Genomic DNA, 20,944 nt, shown 5'->3' with positions numbered 1-20,944 from the left:
GGGGGTTGTTTGTTTGTTTGTTTTAATAACAAAGCAGCTACACATTTTGATATTCTTGATATTTTTGGAGGCCACAGCAACCCTTCCGAGATTCAGTGTGTTTGAGCTGTAGGAAGAATGAATAATTTAGTCTGAAAGCCATCCAGAAATGAAAAGAAAGACAGATTTACTTTGGAATATGTGGCTTTGTTAAAAATAACACATAAACAAATGGAATTATTCTTAGTGCAGACTGTCCTAGGAATCTATTTCTGTGAAGAAACTAATTCTTTCCTGAAATTTGCATAGTTTCAAAATTGCTGAGGAAAGTATGAGTTTCCTCTACAGGAAGAAACTTTATCCAAAGATCGTCTTCTCTATAGAGCCTGTAGTCACCTTTATATAGGAAGGAAGGAACCTATAGAGCCTATAAACTCTACAGCAGTAACTGCAGAGATTAATAGCTGATGACAGAGATGGCTGAGGATAAAACCTCTGCACACCTCTCAGATTAAAGCTGATATGAGTTTCTCAAGTGCTTTAGTTTATAGTTTCAATTTCATTGAAAAGCCTCTCTGAAACAACAAGGAAAGCACAATTACACATATTTAATCTTCATGATTAGGATTCTACCAGAAAACTGCATCCCAAGGTTTGATTTTAATGATCAGAGTTGCTACCATTACTGGTTCACAAACTGGGCTCATGGGAGATACCTTCATCAGGGATATAGGCTGAGTCCATAGATCATGGTCACAGGTTGTTGCAGGAACAAGAAGCAAGAAGTGCTGGGAAAGTGGAGATCTGTTCCAGGCATTCATTTAGCCTGGAGCAAGACCTTTAGCCAAGTGAGAACATTTTCTCATTTCTCTGATGGAGAACACAGACTTTGCCACAATTTGTACGTAGTATTTATGGAGTCTGCAACCCAATAGCAAACACAAGGCTCCATTCAGAGGGAAACACTGAGATTTACACACTAGAAACATTTTACAAAATGTTTACATCCTAAACCAGGATGAAAATTTTAAACAATTTATCACGTAACTCACAAATTTTTCAATTTGAAATTGTCACTTCATTGTGAAATATTAAACCTAAATTACCTTCTCATTTTTTTGGTCTTAAATTCAGCTTTCTTGAACTGTAAATTTCACCTCTTTTTCCATAGCAAGAACTATGTATCACTACACCTCTGTCTCCACTTAGTTTATTAAAATTTTATTTTAACATTATTGACAATATCTTATGCTGGTAGGCATGAGAGAAAGCTTGAATCCTGTGTGAGTTTATTATACAGGCAAATTTCCTCCAACAGAGACTCAGTGCCCATATATAGCCATCTTACTGTGTTGCCACAATGAAATATTAAGGAATAATGGTAATATATGTATGCTAATGCATTCAAATAAAGTTCATATTAAATCTTGTTTTAATGAGGGATAAGCAAGGGCAGACTTTCCAAACATCTTGAGTCCATCTAATGTCCTAATGCTGGTGTGCTATGCCTGCATAAAGAGCTCCAAAAGCAAAGGTTTTGTGTTTCCTGTAGGTCCAAGTATCCAGTCTGTTGTTGCACTCTGCAAACGGCATGAGGTTGTCATAGAATCATAGAACAGTTTGAGTTGGAAGGGATCTTAAAGACCATCTAGTTCCAACCCCCTCTGCCATGGACAGGGACACCTTCCACTAGACGAGGTTGCTCCAAGCCCCATCCAAGCTGGTCTTGAACACTTCCAGGGATGGGGCACCCATAACTTCCCTAGACATGTTGTTCCAGTGCCTCACCACCCTCACACTGAAGAACTTCTTCCTGATATCTAACCTAAACCTTGTCTCTTTCAGTTTAAACCATTATCCCTCCAGAGCCTTTCTATGGATGAGACTTGAATGACTGAGTTTGAAATACTTGCTCTCCATCTCTTCCTGGGGTGTCGATGGAGGACAATGTGCTGCAGCACCTTCTCTGTGCAGACCTGGGCTCCTCCAGTGACAAGAAGTTGCAGAATCACGATCAGTGAGAAAACAGTTCTGGTGCTCACAGGGAAAAAGGATAATTCAAAGTCAGTGTCGTGCTGCCATTATTAATAGCTTCTAGCCATTGCAGATTGTAGATTGAATGAACTCACGCCAGCCTGCAAAAGGCCATGAAATCAGCAGATTAAAAGCTGATTAATCGACTGTATCTCCAGTCCAATATATATTTAAAGTAAAGCTCCCAACAACTGCAATGATATTTGGATTAATCCCTAAATATTCAAGTGTATCACTTTTAATATGATGGTTACTGAGAATATTTCAGATGAGCAACTTAGAACCTAATATTTGGAATATCATGGACTATTTAAAGTAGATGAGCCCTGACATATTAAGATGTGAGTTCTGTTCTGATAACGTAAAAAGTCTCCATACGCCTGACAAGTCCAGACATCATCTTTTAATTGTCCTCTGACTGCTTTCCCCTGAAGCACAGATCTCTTTGGGGCTGGTGATTTGAGCAGTGACTTGTGCTTCAGAAATGTGCTTGAAAACCAGACTTTGCAGTCAGAACTTAATCCAAAGGCAAACAAAGTCACCAGGAAAATTTGGATTGTGCCCTTTGGACTGGACAGAGGAGCCACCTAATAAGGTTGCTTTCATTTTTTTTGAGTTTTCTTTTTTTGATCTCCCTTTAGAAAAATGTTGGAGTATTCAAGCTTTGCAGCAGAAATTTTACTTTGAAAAAAACCTGAAATAAATAAAAAATAGTTCCAACAGCAAAGTTACAAACTTGTGAACATGCAAATTCACTTAAGAAATTCTTCTAAGAGAGTGTGTGGAGGATCCATCTCGCCTTACTTTATCCACTTAAGGAGTATAACAAGTCCATTCTGTGTAAAAGTGGCATAACTCCTGTCTAAGACAAAAAATCTAGGGTCAGGTTCAATTTTTCAAAGCCAAAATTGCACCAAAAAGCCATTTACTTATTGACACTGATCAGCACCATGTGTCATACAGATAAAAAAACCCCGAAGCACTGTTGCCCTAACATTGATTTGTCTGACAAGCATTGTAAATGGGGGAGAGGGGGGAATAAACTAACAAACAATGTAACAGCGCACTTACTTGCTTTCTTGAAATTAAGAAACAGGTATTGAGATCAAGATTGTTTGAGAAACAACCATCTTGGGAAGAAAGCATGAACTTTGTCAATGTCAACATTTGAAGCAAAGCCATAATGAGGAGTAAGACAAGTACTGTTCTCCAGAAAAACACATAATATTTCCCGAAACATCAAGGACATGTGAGGTTGCCAAACCTGCTCTATTTATTATTCATGGTGGGAAGACAAAAACGACCTCCTTTTACCAAAAGGTGTCTGAAATACCATTAAATGGTCTCATCCAATGTTTCGCCCCACTAGGCCCCTTGCAATCTCCACCCAGGTCCCTTCACTCTCTCCAGGTCTGTGCAACTTCATAAAGTCCCCTAAAGTCCTTCGAGTCCTTAACCTCAGACCTCACAAACCCTTGCTGGCCACTTCTATCCCACCCTGCTGTCCCTGGGACCACCCTACCACTTCCAAGAAGATCAGAGTTAGCCAGGTATTAGCTTGAATTAGTTCTCCAAAAGGCCTTGTAACTGCCTCATCTAGCCACAGGTTTTTTTGTATCCTGAAACTGGCTTAATTTGGCAAGACAAGGAATGAAGATTGTCTTTGCTGTGTCGAGAGTGAGGACTGGCGGGTGCTGCAGAGCTGAAGACTGAGGGACAGAGTATGAGAGGCAAGAGAAGGACAGAGAGGGGATCTGGGAAGAGGATTGTTGCGCTAACCTTAACAAATTGAAGACGAATTAGGAAAAATATGGGGAATATGCAAAAAACATGAACCTACTTACAGGGAATTAATTATTGAAAAATGCAAAGCAATAAGTGCACGAATGAATTCTCCAGTAAAATTAATTACACAATGAGGCAGTTATTACAGCAAGAAAATCCAGTGATCAAGAAATGTGAAGACTCTAAGCAAAGAATGGGAGATTCCAAAAAAAGTATTTTCCGGACTTGATGGACTGGACATGAAACTTTTAGTTTGGGGGTTTTTTTCCCTTTCTTTTCCTTTAGGTCATTTCATAAGGGGTTGTGAAGCCCAGAGAGGAGAAGGCTCCAGGGATACCTTTCCGTGGTCTTTTTGACTTACGGGGAACGTACAGAAAAGATGGGGACAGACATTTTGGCAGGGCCTGTTGCAGTAGGATAAGGGGTAATTGTTTTAAATTAAAGATATTTGATTTAGATTAGACATAAAGAAGAATTTTTATACTGTGAAGGTGGTAAAACATTAGAACAGGTGCCCAGAGAAGTGGTGGATGTCCCACCCCTGGAAACATTCAAGGCTATTTTGGACAGGGCTCTGAGCCCCGCCCAAAATGGTGATGACCCTGCTCATTGCAGGGGGGTTGGACTAGATGACCTTTAAGGGTCCCTTCCAACCCAAACTATACTATGATTCTACAATAAGATAAAGTGATGTGGCAGGGGGTGTGAATTTTAGGGATGTGTGAATATTTCAGTTTGAAAATAAACACTTAGTTTCAAATAAATGCCTATATTTGCAGTCAAAAACTGTTCTCCAAATACTATGCAAACTTTCAAACTGCTCTGGAGCCTTTGTTCAAAGAGTTTACAAATCAATGAAAAATAACACCCGGTTCTTCTACAGCACGAATGCTGTGAGAGGTCAATGAATCATTGGTAAAAGGGACAAGAAACAATTAAGGTCAGGTTGGATGGGGCTCTGAGCAACCTGATCTAGCTGAAGATGTGCCTACTCACTGCAGGGGAGTTGGACTAGATGACCTTTAAAGGTCCCTTTCAACCCAAATCATTGTATGATTCTATGAATAGGAAAAGGATACACAGAAAGCCTATGGCTGCATAGTATTGGTGATAGCTACAGCCCAAAAACAGGTGCTGTGAAAGACAGAGCCTGAAAATCTCTTCTGGTCTCTGAAATATTTTGCCATGTCACTCTTTATAAGCAGTAGAGGGAAGAAGCCACACTGTTCACTGTTAGTGAGATCCAACACCCTTGCCCTGAACGCTTCTCACGGTGCTCAGACTCAGCTGTTTCAGTGCACCAACATTGTCTCTAGATCTCATCCAGAAACCTCTCCTGTCAAATAACACACTCATCACATGGAAGTGCCTGCTGCTTTGAAGACATATGAACTTAATTCTGTTCTGCGGTATCTATGCAATCCCTAATGATATCAGTATAGTAGAAATTGCAATTGGAAATTGGAGCAATTGGAAATGGAATGTGGCCAATTACCTTTGTGATATCCACAGTGTGATAGAATAATGGAAAAAAACCACTGAGTTTGTCTTCACTGTAGGGTAGCGTTTCAAATTTTATTTGAGATTTATTTTACTACCTTAAGGGAAGAGAAAAAAATACCTATTGGAAGTATGCATCTGGTACATGGACACAGGCTGAGAAACTATAACTTTCTCCCTGAAAATGATCACTAGCCCAGTGCAGAAAATTGTCAATATTTAATCCCTTGCTTTCCATCTGACACATACATAGCTCTAATTGAGAAGTAACATTCAAGCTTTTGAATGTGACCTTGTATGTTGATTAGGTTACTCCTCCAGCAGTTGAATCTCATCATTTATCTCAGTCCTTTACAGAGAACACTCTGCATAATGTGGAACATTCAGGTGTTTAAGGGAATGCAGCTGCCTGAGGGATCACTGGGAAAAATATAGACATTGCAATCCTGCTCCATGCAGAAACAGTAGTCAGAGAATCTCAAACAGGTTATTTTCTCTGTTATGTGGAGGGAAAATCATAACCAAAATGCAATCTCTGTGGAAGAGACCTGCTCCACACAGCAGTGCATGCCATATACCCTGTGAAGTTTACACATCAACACAAACGTCTGCCCCTCCAGGAACAGAGCACATGGGAAAGATGTAAGTAAGTTGATAGAAAAGCTGGTGAAGACATTATTTGCATTTAACTAGAAACATAGCAAGGCCTGATTTAGTAGTTATCTATGCGTGAAAGAGTATAAGATATGATTTTTATATATATGCTTATAGCTTATACTCTTTCTTGCATAGATAAGATCATATATATTATACAGCTATATTATAGATATAATTATATATTATATATTGTATATTATATTGTAATGCACTTAATTTATATATAATAAAATCTATATAATTATAGCTGCATTACAGTCATAATTATATGCATAAGCTGGGTGCTGAGACACAGCAGGACCTGCCACCTTGATTGTTGATGTTTATGTGGATTCCCTTCACTTGACGGAGGAGGAGCCTTGGTAGTTTTTGTATGCAGCACAGTGGCCCTGATAAGCACCGGGGAGTGTTACTCCTGATTTAAACTCAGGGGTGTGATAAACTGTGTAATCAAATCTCAGTTCTGCGTGTTGAATGTGAACTCTCAGCAAAAATAACTTGGAACAGATCGCTTTGCATGCAAGGGAAATTACAGAAAGCCTGTTGATGGGTCAGTCCTTTTTAGCATCTCCTCTCCCCTCTGAGAATTGTGACAAACTTAGATCCTGCCCAAGGCACAATTGTGTGAACAGAAGTTTGAAACCTAAAGCTCAAAAAACTTACAGTCATGACAATTTTGTTCGTAGATATGAAGTGACACCGTGAAATCTATTGATATGAGGGAATCATCTGCTAAAACTTTACCAAGCCCAAGGCATAACAGTTCTTCTAGAGAACAAGAGACTGTGGTTGTGTTCAATGGAAGAAGTTCAGAGTGGATACAAACATTTCCCCAGAGGTCAGCTGAGAATAGCCCATGATCTGATGTGTCACTGACTTACATTCAGGGTGGCTCCGGTCTAAGCAGGTGTAAGAAATTGCTCTCATGAATCACAACAAGCTGCTCAGATAAGACTGTTTTAAAACACTGCTTCTGTTTAACTGACTATCTGACCTAATGTTAGAATTAGCTTGGGGTAGGATAGAACTTGGGCCAAGGTGCAATACAATAGCTGCTCCATTTTGCTTGAGAATCCACAACTATCATTCCAGTGTTTGGCAACTCAGAATTAAATTAGCAAAAAGTATTGAAAGTTTATTATGTAAGTCCCCCACCGCCATGATTCTCACTTCAATCAATGCTACTAATTAAGCCAATTAAAACCTGAGCAATAAGGTTGAATGCAGATGTAGTGATGTTGCACAGGATGTTGGGAATATGAAAAGTAACTCAAAAAAGGAGCTTCTTCCTAACATAAGGCTGGGATCCTACACCACACCAATTTGTGCAGTTCAGGAATGTGACAAAGGAAATCTTATTCCTATTAATCTATCCTTATCTATAACTTCCTAACTCAAGCTGTGTACTTTAATGTCAAGCTGCAGGCTGTTGTTTAGCTGCTAAAGTTTTTTTATGTGGAGGGAACAGTTCATCCATCCTTCCTTTGCAATCACACAGTGGTGGTCTGGTGTCACGGGTTAACCTTGGCCGGATTCTAGGCATTCACTAAGTCACTCTGAGCTGGGAGAGGTCACACAGGCAAAACGGACTCAACATGGGGTTAATACTAAAATTTATTACTAACAGGATAAGATCTAAAGAGTGAGAAATAAAACAGTCTTAAACACACTTTCCACCCACCCCTCCTTCCTTCCATGTTCTCCCTCTTCCCCCTGCAGCAGTGCAGGGAGACAAGTCCACCCATGGAGCAACAGGTCTTCTAAATCTGCCGTTACTCTTCCATGGGCTGCAGGGGGACAGCCTGCTTCACCGTGGCCTTCTCCATGCGTTATAGGGTGGGGGGCACAGCTCTGAGTCCTTCCCCTGCTCCGTGGGGTCCCTCCCATGGGTAACAGTCCTTGACAGACCTCTCCAATGTGGGTCCACCCCTCAAGCAGTAGTTCTTCCATATCTACTGTCCCAAGGGTCACTTCCCGATGGGGTGCAGGGGGGGTCTCTGCACCCTGATGGTCCTTCCTGGGATGCAGTCCTTCATAGGGTGAGCAGTACCGATGTGGATCTCCCACAGGGCCATGAGTCCTACCCAGGAATAAACCACTCCGGCGTGGATTTTCCTCTCCACAGGCCACAAGTCTCTTGAAGGACTCTGCTCTCCTGGGCCTTCCACAGGGGTAACGTCCTTCTTCCATGAATCCATCTGCTCCAGCATTGGCTCGGCTGCACCGTGGTGGGCCACCCCAGCCCGGCCCGGCTCGACTCGGCCAGAGGCGAAGGGAGGGCAGTGCTCACTGGCAGGGGCCACTCTGCTGCCCTGGCCTAGCCCACGGGGCACCCCCCCCACCCCTCACAGTTCGCTTTGGGGGCTTTGGCACTGTTGGTGCTGTTCAGCTCCTCGGGCAGGACAGACTCCAGCACGGGCTGCTTGCAGGGTGAGCCCAGGGGGCTGCAGGGCCGCTCTCTGCAGGGCCACATGCCCCGGCCCTGGCCGCGGCCCCGGCCACCCCTTCACAGGGGCCACTGCTTGGCTCAGCCAGCACTGCCAAGAGGAGCATGGGTGGCTTGGCTGGGGCGCTGCTGCCTGCTCCGGGATAGGTGCCGATAGGCCTGGGCCTGGCTGCTGCCACCACCCCTAGGCCTTCCCCGTGGCAGGGGGAGGTGGCAGGGCCGCCCGGGAGCTTCGGCCAGCTCTCCCCTGGCTCGAAAATTCTTCTGCGCAACAAACTTGTTCTTAAATATGTTATCACAGAGGCATAATTATTGGCTCTCCCTTGGCCAGCAGCAGGACGTCCCTACTGTAGCCAGCTGTCATTGGCTTCACTGGGGGGGAAACTTCTAGCAGCTTCTAACCGAAGCCACCCTATGTACCTCCCCCGCTACCAAAAACCCAGTCGCTTCAACCCACGACATCTTGTCTGAAACATTCATGGTTAGCAAGGAGAAATGGGCACCTCCCCAAATGGGTTCATACCGTCCAAATATGTACCCCAAAACAAGTTGATAAAACTATCCCTGGATGTAATTAATGCGGTGGAAATTGAGACAACCACCTTAGACTGTCAGGCTGACTATTGGACAGCAGTTTAGTGAAATGAACTGCGTCCTGAAAGCTTGTACTCTGGGATCTGGGTGATGTGCTACCTCTCTTATTCTAGTTACAAAGCAGCAAACAGGGAAACTGAAAAATAAACCAAAAACTAGTTGGCTATACTTAGTAAGAATCTTTTCCTCTGGAGTTAATTTTACTGTCTTCCTGGAGATTGGGTTTGGTTCAGCCACCAATTCCTGTCACTTATTGCTGGGTTCATCCTGGTATCTTGCTCATTCTCAAATTCTGCACATGTAGATTCAGAAAGAAGCTTCTTAACGTTGATTCTTCACCCTTTCAGTTTGTCAGAGTGAGTTGGGAAGTGATTCCGATTTCTTTTCAAGCTCAATCCCAGTTCATGGCCATCTGCAAGTACATGGGAAATTTAACAATAAGAAGGGAGTTCAGGCATATTATGTTGGGTTTTGGCACATGCAGGCACGTTTCTAAAACATGGACTCCAGACTATTTGAATTGATCTGTAGCAAAACTTAGGAGTTATTTCTGCACCTCATCTGACAGGCTCATGTGCTTTCAGTGCTGATGAACCACTTCGTTCAATCCATTTTCTTGTGTCAGCAGACAGACTTTATCAAGTAAAAATAATGAGCTCCATTTCCTTGTTATTTCCTTCTTTTTTGTTTTGGGACAGGAATTATTTACACAAACTTTACATAACTATTATAGCATTACTTTAGCCTGGTTTACTCTATTAAATCATCTTCAAGGCATATCCAGGGATCATTTAATTTGCTGTGTTTTAAGATCAACTAATCAACTTTCAGGGAATATCCCTCTCTCCAGTGTCTGTCAGTCAGTGTGCGCTAACACAGTCTAGACACCTTGAGTAGTATTTCTGTCTCAATTCACACCCATTATAGGTGTCTACAGGAAGGTTAACATATGACCCAGGGACTCAACACAACTGCTCACAGACTTCAATACCTTTAGCGATGCACTAGAACATCTGAAACATCCACGTGGCTCTGGCAGATGTGACAGGGATCTAATGGGACACCCGTGCCTTTCTGCATCTCCCTCTGGGAGGCCTCCAAAGGTCCCCACTCAGTTGTACCTGCCTCAGTGAGTCTGGCACAGGATCACAATAACACAACTCTGAAGAGCAGTGAGTCTGCAGGCATTTTGTACCATCACAGCTCTATTTTACTGAGAGCTGAATCACAGCCGGCCACTAGGTTGCAGCTGAAGATAAATCACAGAAAAAAATCCATTTGCTAGAGCAACCTGTGCAGATTCTCACTGCTAGCAAGCTCTGGCCATGCACTTACAATTCAGTAAGTAATGATAAATAATGCACTGACAGGCACCATTACTTTACTTATTCATTTATGTAAAATTCATGTAAACATGTCCAAGTAGCACAATATTCTGTGCCAACCATTATTAGAAGGCATTATTTTCGTTTTGTAAGGTAACCAAGCTAGAATAAAGTAAATTATCAATTCGGTAAAGATGAGAGGTAAACAGTGGTCCCATTTAAAATCTATACCTTGGAGTATTATAAAGAAGGATGGCTCCAAATGTTTTCAAATGTACCTTTATTTCAGGTCATTATCTTCAATAAAGATGGGGATGGCTTTCACAAGAATACTCCGATATTTGGCTAGAACTGAGCTAGCTCTTTCAAAGTATTTTTAAAAAGCTGTTCACTTCTAGAAATGGTTTGAGTAATTGGATTTAAATATAGTAGCTATCTTTTTTTTTAATCTTAGTGTAGTCGCTAGAGCTACTGTACAGATATAAAAGAAAAAGTGACTCCTTTAAGCAGGTAATTTTCAATAGATAAGTAAAAAGGCAATTGAAAAAGAGCTAATGATGGTATAGGCAGTAGTTTGCAGCACCCATCTAATTTGAATGTTATCGAGTTTTTATAGACATTGCAAAAGAGATGAAAGTCGAGAAAATACGAAGAAGAAAGAAGACAGGACAGAATTATGTTTGTTGAGGCTTCAGACATCAGGTGCTCAGAACCTGGATACAATTTAACTCAATAGATAGATTAGAATATTTACAGCTTTTTTCAGGAAGTATCTATGAGACTTAGAAATAGCTTGATATGATAGAATAAAATCCATCTGGGTGAATATCATGTCCAAATGATAAGCTTAATTGATGAGTATGATGCTGTTATTTTTTAGAATGGCTGAAAAGAAGACAAGAATGCAAGTTGAGGAAAGGGGTGGAGATTAGGAATGTTGTTTTAGCAATACCAAGTTTAAACTGAGACATAAGTCAGGCTAAAGATATATTGACATCTTAATTGGGCATGGGAAATGGATCATGGCTCATTTATAGAAGAGTGTTTCATTTTTCTTTGCTTTGCATGAATGGAATCTCTCCCCCGCCTAGACGTCACAAACTTCCTACAATTCCAACGTTTTCTCTCTTTTCAGGCTTGCAAACAAAAAAATTATCATGACCAAAGGAAGATACATGACTTGACTGTGAAATATCAAGAATGGTTCTAGGGGATTTACTTGCATTTTTGGATACTTAGTTACTTTGAAAATTAGGTTACTCAAAACTACCAGCCTCCTTTAGAAATGTAGACTATGATGTTCTTCCGTTGGGCTACTCTTTTTGTAGAGCTAGTAATAGATAATAGGTTGGAATTTTTCACTCACACATTTTTCCTGTGTTGGTTCTCCTATGGCAGCTTTCATACGAAAGAACCCCAAACCCTTATGGGAAATAGGAGACCAACGTATGCACTAAAGGCTAAAGTGGGGAGAAAAATCTGCACTTCTGGTTTTTGGGTTTAGATTTGTCCATCACCAAACTTCTTCACTTCCATACACATGAACAGAGCAAAAGAGAAGACAGTTCTCAGTCAGTGATGATTTTATAGGATTTTAGGGGTCAAGACTAGCCATCAGTTGTAACCCTTTTATTTAAATGCCCTCTTTCAGGGATTGCAACAAAAAATCCTCCTCCTAGCCTGCTCAGAAAGCTGCCATCTGCTGTAAGACCTGGAACCACTGTCATAAGTTCCAGTATCCACTAAAAATGATGAAGATCAGAGAAAAAGAAAAATGTGCTTCTGGCTAAGACTGTTATATAAAAGGAAAGAATATGAAGAGATCTCTATAGTCAGCAAAGGAAGAAACAAGGTAAAGACTAACTTAGAATATTTTATTCGTTTACCCGTATCACCTCCTGTAAATTCTGACAAAATACAGTGCCCATCTTTCCTCTATATCTAATCAGAGAGGAGACAGACTCTATTTTTCATGTAATGTAATAGAACATACTGTAACTACCAGACAATAAAAGAAGATACGATAATGGCTATGCTTTTAAGAGCACACATTTTTGTTGTTGTCAGACACTGGTCGTATGGTAGCAAATTGAATGGAGCTGAAGGTAAAACATAATTCTGAAGAATCACCCAGCAGGCAGCACAAAGGGACATTGGCTTTGGGAAATATTGAAAAATCATGGCTGTATTAGCTTTATAGCTCCAACCCCCTCTAATTAGACATAAAGTTTTAATCAATATACTTCTTGAGATTAATCTCTAGACCTTTTCTTCTGGGCTTTCCTAAATGTGATATTAAACATTGAAACGTGTTTGGCATTTCCAAATAACTTGATATCACCATTACTGTTTGTGTAAGCAATTGAACAGCTTGCATATATGAAGTATGGCCAACTTCTCCATGAAAATAATGGGTGTAGGGATAAAAACGTAGGAAACATGGCCTACATGGACTATCCTGATACTTCATTTCATGTACAGGAAGTAGGAATATCTCCATTAGATAATATGTGCCTAATTTTCGGAATAGCCAATCATTCAGAAACCTAACCGAAGGCACTGACATCTGCAAATGGTTGTCACTTAGCAGTCAACCACTTACTTGAAATCAGAAAGGATTATCTGGAAATGTAGGACAAATCTGGAAATTGCTCCTGACGGATGAATAAATCTCTTTCTAAGACAAAACAGAAACGAATTATTATACAAAATTATATTTTGATGAACCTATTCCTGGAATAGAGATGATTAAAGTAACCAGAGTCTTGTTCACAGATATCATTTGCTGCACTATATAGAAACAAATGTCCTTCCAGTTAGGACCAAGTAACCAAGAAATCAAGAATGACAATGTTTTGATCTCAAGGAGTGTGTCTATGTCCTCCAACAGACCAGCACAGAAGTCTTCATCTCCTGTTCTGTTTCCACACCTTCAGGTCAGCCCACAGTCTCTCTTTGCAAGTACGCACAGCAAGACACAAACACAAGGTGGGATTCAGCTGACCAGTACAAAGGTAGGATTCAATTTGAGCTGAAGACAGATACATCTAACAGGTTACATTTAGGAGTTTGGTGCACTAGGGGATCAGCTCATTTCTGAGTACGTAATTGCTCGGTGGCATATGAGATGCAATAGAACACCTAAGACATTAACATAGAGCTAAGACATATCACGTTGCCATGTACAGGAAACCTGTGCCCATTTTGGACACAGCTGCAGCTGCAGCTGCAGTCCAGACACATTATTTTAGGGCATCCCAAATAGCACTGAACACATTTTTAGACAACTGAATTAGATTTGTGTTTGACTGATGGTTTGCATGACCCAGTCCATGTCTCATGTCAGATTACAGCCCCAAACACCTTTGCCCTAGGCTCACTTTAGGGTATTTTTTTTCCACTCAGAAGACTCTCAGCTTCATCACATGGCTCCTTCCGCTGGTATGTGAAACATCAACTTGCAGAGCACTCAGCACAGCAGGTAAAGGAGGGAGGACGGATTCTGCACTTAATGGTTCATCTTTCTACACAGCCATGTCAGCACTTTGCAGAAGTGAGGTTTCAATTTTTGCTTAAAATATGGATCCAGTAATGCTGCCAACTTCCATTTATCTCTGTCATTGAGCTTGTTGGCCACAGCAGGCGAGGACACAATTCAACAGCTACTTCTCTTCACTGGTGTTCAAACCACAGATCCCTTTATTTTAACACAGGATGCTGTTTATTCCAGCAAATGGCAACAAAGTTAGACTCAGTGGTTGGACTCAATGACCTTATAGGTATTTTCCAACCCAAATGATTCTATGATGAAAGCCATAGTATCAAAATTTGAGGAGAGACATTTAATGGAGTAGAGCAGTCCTATGAATTTCTTTCTCAGTGATGTGAACTTTCCTACTTAACTGTAAAGTATTAACATACATTGAGAGGGATAATTAATGCCCTGCAGAAAGCCCCTTTAAAGGACTTAGATCAAATAGTCTCCTGGCTATGCATCACCAAGGAAGAGGAATTACTAAGGTCTACAAAAAAGATCAGAGGAAAAAGATCTCTCTGTTAAGAGAGGACTAGAGGATCTTGGTCTACTCAGTGTAATAAAACAAACTGGGAAAAGAGACAGATGAGAATCCATTTGGGCAAAAAAATAAATCTGGGGAGTGAGAAGAAATACCTAATATAAAGGTCCTGACAGTCACCAAAGACAGGTTCAAAATAAGCTGCGGAAAATGTAAGCAACAGAGACACAAGGAGCTTTTCTTTTTAGGCGATGCTTTGTTGTGGTGGCACGGGTGCATTCCACACACACGTTTGCACGTTCTGGTGCAAACCATCTAGCCTTGCTTAGGAAGGACAAGAGGAATGTACTGGGGAAGGGAAAATAGGGGGTGAAGACATGACATGGAACTCTTCTCACCTGACAAAGCGCATTGCTGTAAGATTTACTTGTTGTCTTCATACACAGAGAAGAAAAATAGGCATTTAAGGTTTGATTCACCTGACTAGTTTCAAGCACTAATACTGGGATAAGAAACTGCAAACTAGACAACTGCACAGTGTCAGTGAAATATTCCTTGGGAAGTTTTGACGGAAGTTAGGTACAACATGTTTGTTTATGGGAGAGGGAGTGGGAGGTTGTAAGATTTTACTTTATTAATATTAGGCACATGTACATAGATATGAAAGCCTAAGTGAGATTTAGGCAAGATAATATATATCTAATGAAGCAAGCACTTTTTGGAGAACATTTCTGGAGGAGACAGGATAGCTAGTAAATTTTGCTTTCACTGAGAAATAGTTAGGTTTTTTAATATAAATATGGGCTCGTTTCAAGGTTGGTGGGTACAAGTAATTATATTTTATGGAGATAACAGATTAAACTTTCAACACCCATATCCAGTCAGCTGCAATGTAAGAGCTAATAATAACTGTCCTTGGGAAGATTCAAAGTAACATTCAGAAAAATCAGAAAAAGCCAGCACTGACATTTCTGAAATAGTCAAGAAAAAATAATTGCTGTGAATAAACAAACAAAAAGAAAGAATATCTTTGTGTTCCAGAAAGAGACAAAGCATAAGTCCAATTAAAGAAAAAAATCCTTTATAGGTCACCTCAGGAAGGAAGAGCTCACAGTCGCCAGTAAAATAAAAAATGCAGTAAGGAGAAAAAAAGTTTGGGAGGAAAAAAGTTTGAAAGGAAAACAGTATGAACTACAAATAAAAGCTGCCAAGTTAGAAAAAGAGCAATAATTGCTTTGCATGAGCTCCAACACTTTAATATCCAAAAGAGGGGAGTAATGATGGCAGAAATTGGTAAGAGAAGACAGATCACTTGAGTATGTTTGAAGATGAAAATCTGAAGTGATAGAAGACTTTCTGGCATAGCATTTAGACAAAGAAATAAATGACATTGACAATACACTGCTGAAGATGGCACTTAGAGGCAAGGAGCTTGGCAAGAAAGCACAAACTGTTTTGACTGATTACTTCTTTCTTTTTCTTAAATAAACATGCTTAAATTTGGTCAGAAACTAGTACTAGCTAGTGTCTGTGACAGTTCAGGTACTTAACATGCTCAAATTCATGGATTTTTCACCTTGGGATAAAAATATAAGTTGAAAAACTTTATTCAGCATCACAGATCAAGAAGACTCTCTTGCTTGAAGAAAAACTCTAATAGAATCATAGAATGGTTTGTGTTCAAAGAGACCTTAAAGCTCATCTGGTGTTCCTCGAGAGGACACCTTCCATTAGACCAGGTTGCTCAGGGCCCCATCCAATCTGCTCTTGAACACTTCCAAGGATTGGGTAGCCACATATTCTCCGGGCAACCTGCGTTAATGTCTCACCACACTACAAATAAATAATTTCTTTCTAATATGTAACCTAAATCTGTCCACTTTCAGTTTAATGTCATTCCCCCTTGTCCTATCACTAGCTACATATGTAAAAAGTTGCCCTCTCTCTTTTTTTACAAGCTCCCTTTAAGAATTTGAAGGCTGCAATGAGCTCTCTCTGAGTTTTCTCTTCTCCAGGTTGAATAACCCCAATTCTCTCAGCCTGTCTTTGTACAAGAGATGGTCCAGCCCCCTCATCAACTTTGTGTCCTCATCTGGACTTTAAAAGAATTAAACATCTAATGTCTCTTAGGACAAAAGGCATTTCAGCCTACAAGTATCTAATCCTTTCTCCGTTATTATAAAGGAAATCTGGACAGCTCTGTTACATATAAAAATCATCGACTGTCAATTGTATTTGCCTTAATATCTCACAAGAGGACTGACCATAAGATTGCAGAGATTACTTTGTCTGAGTGCAAGGAACCTCATGTTCTCCCCCATCATGCTGAAAGGCAAACTAAAAAATACCCTTTCCTTAGCATCCTGAGATTCCTAAGCTTCCAGTATGGAAGTCAGAGAAGTGCTTTTCTGTCGACTCATATGTTACACGTGGGGCAGCACAGCACATAAAGAAGAGGATGCTTTATTGCTTTGAGGTGCCTATGAATTTAAGCAGCATTGCTGTTTGTATCCAGCAGCACCTCAGAAAGTGAGATTAGCATGTCATTCCATGCTGACACCTTGTTTGCTTTTTGTATTAACACCTAGACATGTTTCAGGGCTCTACCTTGGTGGTCTACCAGTAATTGAGATTAAGGCACATTCTTTGCTGACAATTTCCTGATGAATTAACTTCTCTCTGCATTCATTCAGCCCCAGATTCAGATTTTGCTTCATTCCTCGGTTGGGACAGAACCCTTGTTATGATTTATTGCAATCCTTATTGTGATTAATAGAGCTCTACATTGTTCATCTCCTGGGCAATGAAAGCAGGATGCCTATTCAGCCCAGGGAGGAGCACGTGGTCTCACTTTCACATCAGCAGCCTCGATGAAGGCTTCTGCGTAATGTATTTTTGAAACCCTGTTTCTCACTGACAGGGATGAGCTGACTAGTTTTGTGCTTTAGATCTCTGGTTTTTAAGTGGTCTGAACTGCATCTTACATGTCGATTTTCCGATGCATCTTCAATGTATCAAGCCTATCATTTAAACATTAACATTTTGTATACTTCAATATTCAAGCTGCATAATATAAAAGAAAAATATGAAAACCGCTTGATAAAATGTCAGTGAAAAGTTGCTACTTATTAGGAAATAAAGAGGATGAGAATATGTGGGAAGCAAGAAGGTCAGAAAATAAGTAATGAGTTGGGGCTTTTCCCACACTGATAAGAAAGCCAGCTTGTACAAGATACACTTGCTTACTACTTTTAGAATACCACTGTCTGCAGTTACTTACTTTATACAGATTAAAATAATTTAATGCAAAACTCACCTGATAATTGTACAGAGAGTCAGATGATTGTATTCTAGGTGATACATTAACAAGAGAATTTTTTTGTGCTGAGTTGCCATTCCCTGGCACTGAACTTGTGATTAGACTGAGTCTCCTACTTCCAGATATCCTGAAAGCTTCACAAAACAGTCTCTGAACACAGATAAACTAGTTAATATTTTTTCCCACTACCTTGACCACCTGATTGGGTAAACATGAAATTTTGAATGTAAACTACCAACTAATTATCCGTCTAAATACTAATTTTATAAATGCCATATGACTAATAATTAATGCCTACTAATACTGCAATATATCCTATTTAAACACAGGTAATGCCCATTTATGTTTCCAATGAACAACATTTCTTGACTTCCTTTATTTCTAGCTCATGTCTGGAAGTCATTATGCACAGCCTAAAAAGCTGCACTAATCTTCTTGAAGCTGCAGTAGATACAAATAATTAGTATTTGCTTATGCAAAAGCTGACTGTCATGGAACTGCCCTGCAAGGGGTAGCTGACACCAGCAATTGTCAGTTCCTGAGGTACATCTCTCAGATGGGTGGGTATGAACAGTAAATGAGATGACTGGCACCACTCACTCCTTCCTCCTCAAGAGCTGTTTCCTACCCTGTGCTGAAAAATGGCTCTTAATTGACTTGAGTGAGATGTGGACTGAAAAGACGGAGAGGTTTTCTTTATAAAACCTGTTTCACTTTGCACTGGCATGGATTTAGGACTGCTCTAAAGATCATTTTTCATTTGTCAGCTAGAATGGGTAGTGGAGAGCTTGAGGGTCAGTGACCTCTGTAACCATGCCTGGATTCACAAAAGAATCAAGAACGACTGATTTCACACTGAAATCTGCCTTTCAGAGTGGGGATGGCTATGGGGCTGTGGCGGCATGTGCACTGCACCCTTGGTTCCAATGCCATCAGTGTCTCTTTCAACAGTTATTCAGTGAGTCTGCCAGGAGGAAGAAAACCTAATTACAGAGCAGTCCTTCGAACAGAAATGTGGTTCACATTTCTTGATGTGATTCCTTTTTATCTGCACTGTTGGCATTTTTAGAATGCAATATCTAAGTTTAAAAGGTTTTAGTTTAAGGAGTATTGTGTTACTATTTACTTTCCTCCTTCATCACATCAGCTTTTCATGTTCTTTTTATAGTTTTGGTAAACACTATCCTAGTGTCATATCCAAAAATGAATGCCAGAGTGTAATGAAAAGGAGTTTTATTTTAAGACTTCAGTGGAAGCAAAAGGGACCTGCAAAAGTCCCCGAGAGCACCAGAGGATCAGGATTTCTGTGTCTTTCAAGAGACAGGATCAAATACTCAGACCATTGGAGAGACCTCAAAAAATTGAAGGAACAGAGGGAAAGCCAAGGGAAAGCAATAAAAGTCAACATACTGAAGAAGAATGAAAGAAGAACGAAAAAAGCTTACTCTCAGACTCTCAAAGATTTGTGGATGCCTAGAATCCCTTAAAACTCCTGGTATTTCACTGGGCATTTAGGTAGCTACTGATGCTAAATACTTTAGACACTTACTGTGGATGTCCAGGCAGGACTATCCAGGGAAATGGTGGGATACACAATAGTCACCTCCATTAGAGACATAGGGGAAACCTTCAAGGTCAAGCAAGAAAATTCATAAACAGGCCTGGCTACACTGCTCCTGGGAGTGCTCTGTAGAAATAGCTGGCAGACACAGCGGCAGTTATGGAAAACCATGTCTCAAGTTGTTTCACCTAAGAACACTCTAGGTGTGGCACTGGAGGTTTGCAAGAGTAATTCTGGTAAGTTTGGGGCTTTTGGTGAAATGGGGATATGCACTGCTGTGGGTGAGGCTGGTTGTTTTGACTGCGTCTGTTTGCTCGTTAGTGCTAAAGAAAGGGGATTATTTTACTTACTGTTGAATGGGGGTCAGGAGAAATCCAAGATTTGGCAGATCACTTGCACAAGCCTGAAGTGAACACCAGCCGCTGCTCACCCCAGAAACACAAATTTCCTGAAGGCATGGACATGCAATAAATTTTCTAGCCAATGCATCAGTGGCTGTAAAAGGGTGTGAAGCTTCAAACTCAGAACACCCTGAAGAACAACATCCTCTCTTTTCTTCGGAACACAGCCCAGGCCTTTTGCCAAAGGTGTTGGTGCAGGTCTTCATGATCTTTGCAGAATTGTATAAAAGTTCTCAGATCAACAAAAGCTCTCAGATGATCCTACGCTGAAGGTGAAAAACAGAAATCTTTTCCTTCCAAACATCCAATTTTGAGTGTTAGTTTGGTTTGGTCATGCTGTCCAAAGTATAATAGATAATACATTTTAATTGGACAAATCCTCACCCGAAGAGTTCAATGATAGAAATAAATCTTTTTCTGGCTCTACTCTGTTTGACATAGGCTCAATTCTAATCTCATTTACAGAAGTCTGACCACGACTGGCTGGATTGAAATCGACTGCCTTTTCTAGTGTGAAAATAGGATCAGGCCCCATAGCTACAATTATGGATAAAAATGGTTGTATAAAACAAGGGTTTAGGTCGAAAGGAATTCTACTGACAAACTAAGACACAACCACCCTTTTCTGTAAGGGGAAAAAAAGGGCACTTTTTCAATATAGATAAGAAATAAATGTTTAGCAAACTTCTTTGCTTGGTTTGTGGCTGTAACCAGCCTTAAGCTTCAGAAGACAGCTGGGAAGAGGGAATTAGATGCCTCTGCAGACCTCTTTATTTTAATTACTTTCATGCCACACTGAGAAATTATGACCAAAACAATAAATTGAATTAAAATACATACACTAATAGATCTGGGGATACAGAAGGATAGTTACAGTTGTGTTTATCCATGAATGGAATTTATTGGTTTTTTTCCTTTTTGTTCATTTTTTTCGTTGTTTTTCTTTTAACTCTGATTAGGTGTCTTGGAGGCATGGGATCATCTGGCTTCTGAAAGTGAAAAGAAGGAAATAAAAAGCTTTTGCACTTTGCACTGTGTTCATTACAATGGTGTGCTCAAAGCTCTTCACCCCATATGCTCTCTTCTGAACCCAGCTCCACCATATAAAATGCTGTCATGCTGTGCTTTTTCCCTTCTCCTCCTCTTCCCCTTCCTCCTCCCCCTCCAATTTACCCACTGCCACTGATTCCATCGTCTTCCATCTCATCCGTCGATACAACTTGGCCACTAGTAGTGACTCCACTGTCCTTCTGTTTCATACCACCTGTGTTTTGACATTTCTTACCCTACCAGATCTCTTTTCCGGAAGTATCTGAGGAATTTACGC

General features: G+C 40.5%; 1 long non-coding RNA gene across 6 annotated transcripts; it reads left to right on the top strand.

The window, feature by feature from the left end:
- Positions 1 to 8,014: 8,014 nt before the first annotated feature.
- LOC108496341 lies at positions 8,015 to 20,623 on the top strand. 6 transcript variants are annotated; one of them, XR_001874423.1, is made up of 5 exons: positions 8,015 to 8,127; positions 11,972 to 12,172; positions 13,257 to 13,334; positions 13,726 to 13,801; positions 20,577 to 20,623. It is a non-coding gene; the product is annotated as an uncharacterized LOC108496341 (long non-coding RNA). The 6 variants fall into 6 exon arrangements; XR_001874425.1 differs by lacking the exons at positions 8,015 to 8,127; positions 20,577 to 20,623 and adding exons at positions 8,348 to 8,385; positions 10,937 to 11,022 and having other exon boundaries at positions 13,726 to 15,912; XR_001874422.1 differs by lacking the exon at positions 20,577 to 20,623 and having other exon boundaries at positions 13,726 to 15,912.
- Positions 20,624 to 20,944: the final 321 nt, after the last annotated feature.

The sequence above is a fragment of the Lepidothrix coronata genome, unplaced genomic scaffold, assembly GCF_001604755.1.
Source record: "Lepidothrix coronata isolate B3197 unplaced genomic scaffold, Lepidothrix_coronata-1.0 Scaffold39, whole genome shotgun sequence".
Taxonomy (NCBI): domain Eukaryota; kingdom Metazoa; phylum Chordata; class Aves; order Passeriformes; family Pipridae; genus Lepidothrix; species Lepidothrix coronata.
This window is presented reverse-complemented; position numbering and strand designations above follow the sequence as displayed.